This window comes from Talpa occidentalis, unplaced genomic scaffold, assembly GCF_014898055.3.
Source record: "Talpa occidentalis isolate TD23 unplaced genomic scaffold, MPIMG_talOcc4v2.1 talOcc4.15, whole genome shotgun sequence".
Lineage (NCBI taxonomy): Eukaryota > Metazoa > Chordata > Mammalia > Eulipotyphla > Talpidae > Talpa > Talpa occidentalis.
The window spans coordinates 63492706-63498782 of record NW_023601543.1 but is presented as its reverse complement, the minus strand read 5'-3'; positions in this window follow the sequence as shown (position 1 = coordinate 63498782).

Genomic DNA, 6077 nt, shown 5'->3' with positions numbered 1-6077 from the left:
TGTGAGAGGCTGAAAAGCCAGACTCATGGCAGGTTATTTGACTGACATTGAAAGAGAGAACCCAGTCACTTCATAAGTAGTTGGTGGAATATTCTAGGTTTATAGAATACCTTTGATTCTAAATGTGGTAGATACTTCTTATGGAATAAACTTACTAGAAATAGTAGAGACTCGGTTTTTATTGTCTTGGGCAATCTTCTGAAGGAATGATATTCTGAATCCATTTTCACTGGAACCAAATAACATGGAAACCATAAGCTTTTGAATGCATGATAAAACAATTTCCGAGGGGCAAAGAACCTGGGGATCAAAGAACAGGCCACTGATATACTATGATATCAAGCCTAATAACCTTGGATTTAAAAGTTTCTCTCTAGCCTTTTCCTGACAGAATGGCCGACTCTGCAATGGTTAATGGAAAAATGGAGAAGGCCACTGGTAAGAAGCATTGCAATTAAAATGCATAAGAAGTCTTGCAGAGGAATTCACTCCACTGCTTCACCCACCACTTACTAGCTGAACAATCTGCGCAAATCCCTTAATCTCTGAATCAAAAGTTTCTAATCTGTGTGATGGGAATGGTAATACTCCAAGTTTGTGAAAATTGTCATTCAGTGAGATAATCTTCTAAGGTTTGTGAATGTATAATATAAACTATAGTAACTACCAAATTTAGAAGCAATGCCTGGACCCACCGATGTCCTGGCTGTGAACTAGCCAGTGGCTTGGTTGCAAACACTAGTAACAGGCTTCAGCTACGTGTCAGTTGTCCCACTAATAATCTTTCACAGGACTAGGAGCCAATTCAGGAGCACACAGCGTTTAGCTGTCATGTCTCCTTAGTCGTCTTTAATCTGGGACAGTTCACCTTGGAAGGGTGATGGCAAGTTATTTTCTAGAATGTCCCTCAGTTTGGGTTTGTTTGACAATTTCTCGAGGTAAAATTCAGGCTCTGCATTTTTGGAAAGAATACTATAGGATTGGATGAGTGCATCTTTACCAAGAGGCATGTGGTGTCATCATGTGCCTCATTTTTGGTGACCTTCACTTTGTTTAAGGGGGTATCTGCCAGGTGTCTCCCCTACAAAGTTACTAATTTTTCTCCTGTAATTAGACACTTTAAGACTATATCCCATTTTTCATCCTTTCACACATCCATTTTAGCATCCATTGGTGATTCTTGCCTGAAATAATTATTACTGTGTAGTTTGTTAATTGATACACTATTTTCATCATTCCTTATATGTTAATTTTGAATTCTGTAAAAAGCTTTGTCTTCCCCATTAGTTTATTTTTTCCGTTACTTATATCAGCATGAACTCATGGACACTTGTTTTAGTCTCTGTTATAACCCCCTCCTGTCATGTATTGTGTTGCTCAGTGGTCCCAGATAAGGCTATTGGGGGCCCCTTTATTAGTTGGTTCCTGTGTCCTTTGATAAGTCACCATTTGAGGGACACTTGTTTACTTTGTAGCACACCTCATACTTAAGAACTATTCAAGTTAACAATCAACATAACTTTGTGTGATTGAGGAGAAATAAAGGCGGGGAGGGGGAAGGGCGGAAGGAAAAAATGGTATTGGCATATGCACAGACGGGACAAAATGCGGAAGGTATTCGGGCAGTCTAATCACTTCAAAAGATAAGGTCGTGGTTAGTTTTCATGTTTTTATTTTGTTGTTTTTGTTTTTTTGGTTTTTTTGGCCTGTTTCAGTGTTCCCTTACCTTCAGCTATTCCTGAAGATCGAGGCATCTTCCAATAACTTGCTGGTGGATCACATACTCTGCAAAGTGGCCCTCAGACTTGTGCCAGCCTGAGGGCTGCTATCAGTCTGTGATGTGAGAAGTACAAAAATTGAGATCAGTGCTGAGAAGCTTTTATAGCAATTTTGATATTACATGACATCCAAATACATGATCGATAGACTCATCTCGCTGAACAAGGGACAGATCGGCTTGGGTGTTGTCAAGCTTGCATGGTGCGTCAGTCACGCATAGGACAAGCTGCGTCCTGGTCATGCACAGCCAAACTGTCATAATGGGAGATATTTAAGGTTTGTTTGCCAGTAACCCAAAAGTTTATATAATCCAGAATTTATATTTAGTTCTCACTTTTATCTCATAAATTGCTGGGACTGGAGGAAGATTATTAAGACATTTTAGGAATAAATCCCTTTTTTTTTTTAATGAAAATTAAAAATAAATATCCTGATCTTGCCAAATTAGTTTAAAATTAGTCTTGTCAACATAGCTCTGTGAGACTAGTTTTATGTTAAGACAAAACATAGTTATTATCCCTTACAGGTAGAATTGTCAACAATCCAACCTCAATTAAATAAGTTAACAAGCAACCAAGCTTTTTGGCAAATTTAAAACATTAAATATAGGTGGCTTTTGTTCAAAGTGTGTATATAGACATTCAATGTAGGGGAATTGTTTTTTGTTAGAATTGTGGGACAATAAAGCTATGGGTATAATGGTCATTATCTCTGCCTATATCTTTCAGTGAATACATTTTTAATGTTTCTGATTATATTAGTTAAAATGCATTTTAGCTGTTAAATATAAAACAATTGGGCTTGTATTTTTCATCATTTAAAAAACAGTAATTCATTTTCATTGTATTTTGCAAAAATACTAGTCCACCATGAATTTGAAATGAAAATTAAAACTGGTCTTTTACCACAGCACAGAAGCTCTACCCCAGTGCAGCCCAGCTTGTTCATCCCACTCCCACCTTGCGTTGCAACAACCCTGTTTGCTCTTTGAGAGGAAAAAGGTGCTTTGAACTAGAAATCTCTACAAAATGCCTGCACATAGAAAACAAATATTTAACTCAATGTAAAACTAAGAAGAAAAAAGGAAAAAAATAGCTAATGAAAATTCTCCCCATAAAAGCCAATCATGAAGCAGATGACTCTAGTACAAAAATCCAAACAATTAAAAAATCCTAGAATCAGATATGTAAAAGCTAAGAATGGAAATGAACTAAAACCAGGTAGAAATGCAAGAGAGGGGCCTCCCTGGTGGTGCAAAGGGTTAAGACGCAACCTATGAAGCTATCTGTAGCCACCGCAGCACGAGTTCGATCCCCTGACAGGGAGCTACCCACATGGCGCAGCAGACCTCTCCTGACTCGCCCGCTGCTCCCCTCAGCAGTGTATTTCAGTCAGTCTGCCTGTTCTGTTCCCCACTCTGTCTCTGGTGGGTCCTCTCGCCACCCCCACACCTCTGGCCTGTACCCCAGTTCTTGTATGCATACATAAATCTTTAAAAAAAAAAAAAGGAGTGCAAGAGAACTGAACTCAGTAAAGAAATTGAAGTCAAAGATAAGCATCTCAGAACCAAAGAAATTATAAGATACTTAAGAAGAATACATTCAAATGAAAATCTATGGACCTCCCTGGTGGCGCAGGGGTTAAGACGCAGCCTGTGAAACTGTCCACAGCCACTGCAGCACGAGTTCGATCCCCGGGCAGGGAGCTACCCACATAGCACAACAGAACTCTCCTGACTTGCCCACTGCGCCCCTCAGCAGTGTATTTCAGTCAATCTGCCTGTTCTATTCCCCGCTCTGTCTCTGGTGAATCCTCTCACCCCCTCACCTCTGGCCTGTACTCCAGTTCTTGTATGCATAAATAAGTAAATCTTAAAGAAAAAAAATCTAATAAAGGATATTGGATAAAGCTTGGGAAGGCCCCAAGAAAATGAAAAGTGAAGAAAGAAGTAAAAGGGCGGGGGGGCGGTCAGGAAAAAAAAAATGATTGAAATGGAATATGCCAGAAAACTATAACGTATATATGTTTTGAATCCCTGGAGAAAAATAATGGATGAGAACTGATTTTTTGAAACTCTAACCCAAGAAAACTTACCAGAAATAAGAAAGAAAAAAAAAAAACCAGTTCTACATAGTGAAAGGACTCACATATACTTGGGGAAATTGACCTGAATCAACTGTGAGATTCTTAAAATTTTAGACTTTAAAGACAAAAGATGTTCAGTGCTTTCAAGAAAAAGGTCAAATTACTGATATGAATAAGAAATTTTGCCTGACAAACTTCTCAAGAGAACACAAAAAGTGGTGTAAGAGTGGAGCAGCATTTTCAAGAAACCCAAGGAAAGGAAATGCAAGCCAAGACTTTTATATCTACCCTGGCTGCCCTTTATGAATCATGTCTAGAGAATACAAACTTCTGTTTTGAAGCACTCTGAAAGGACACAAAAATAGACTTGACAAATGAAAAGACATCTTTTTGAATAGGAAAACATGTATATCAGCGTGCTCCAGAAAATGTATGACTATATATATACATATGTATACATACACATTTATTTTAAGGAATTGATTCATGTGATTGTGGAAGCAGGCGGGCAGGCAGGAACTCAGGCAATATTTTTATGATAGTCTTGAGGTAGAATTCCTTTTTAGGGCCTCCCCTGGTGGTGCAGCGGTTGAGCGCTGGGCTGCAAAGCTGCCCGCAGCCTCTGCAGCGCCGGTTCCATCCCCGGCCCCCGGCGAGGGTCCCACATGGCGTGCAGACCTCTCCTGAGGCGCCCGCTGCTCCCCTCAGCAGTGTACTTCGTCAGTCTGCCTGTTCTGTTCCCCGCTCTGGCTCTGGTGAATTCTCTCACCCTCCCGCGCTTCTGACTGTACCCGGTGCTTGTATAAATGAATAAATAAATCTTTTTTAAAAATTCCTTTCTTTTGTGGGACCCTTGCCGGCGGCGGGGGAATGAACCGGCGCTGCAGAGGCTGCTGGCAGCCTCGCAGCCCAGTGCTCAACCACTGCGCCACCAGGGGAGGCCCTAAAAATTCCTTTTTATAAAACACCAGTCATTGGATTAATAGCCCACCCTACTCCAGTATGACCTCATCTTAACTAATTACACCTGGACCCATTTCCAAGTAAGGTCACATTCTATGGTACCATCCTAGCCAGGGAGTAGGACTTCAACATATCTGTCTGGCAGACATCATTCAACCCACAACATCGTAACAATGATGGTTCTTCCTAAATTAATGAACATTTAGTGTGAGCCCACTGAAAATGTTTATATGGAGCTAGACACATTGATAGCCAGGCTTACATGTGGAAAACTAAGAAAATACTGAGAAGGAAAAGTTAGAGGGGTGGATTAGCCCTACCAGATATGAAAAACATAAGGCTTCTATGAATCAAATAATATGATACTTGGACTATAAGAAAGAAAAAAACCAAAATCAACAAACAACTATGAACCAGAGACACACTTTGGCGGGGGGAAAGGAAGGATTGGGGTCAAAATCAGGGGATTGCAAATGTTGGCGAGGGTGTGGAGAAAAAGGAACTCTCCTGCACTGTTGGGGGGAGTGCAAACTGGTCCAACCACTGTGGAGAGCTGTGTGGAGATTTCTGGACCTACTAAACATAGAGCTTCCATAGGATCCAGCAATTCCACTCCTAGGTCTTTACCCAAAGGACACAGAAACATCAATTCCAAAGAGCACCTGCACCCCTATGTTTATAGCAGCACTGTTTACAATAGCTAAGCTTTGAAAACAGCCCAAATGCCCAAAAATAGATGACTGGATCAAGAAGATGTGGTACATATACACCATGGAATATTACTCAGCATTCAAAAAAGATAAACACATGCAATTTGCAGCAACATGGATGGCGCTGGAAGGGATCATGCTCAGCGAAATAAGCCAGAAAGAAAAAGAAAAATACCGGATGGTCTCACTCATAGCAGGAATCTAGAAAACTTAAATAAGGGACCAGGAAAAAGAATAACTATAAGAAAGTGAAAATCAAAATCAACAAACAACTATGAACCAGAGACACTCTATGGGGGATGGGGGGCAGGGAGGGGAGGGCTAGGGGTCAAAATAAGGGGGTTGTAATTGTATGGGGAATATAAAAATAAAATTTATAATAATAAAAAAATCAGGGGGTGCAATTGTATGGGAAATATAAAAATAAAAAAATAAATGAAAAAAAAAAAATGATACTTGGCCTCCCTAGTGGTGCAAGGGGTTAAGTCTCAGCACTATCAAGCTATCGCCAGCCACTGCAGCACAAGTTTCGTCCCCTGC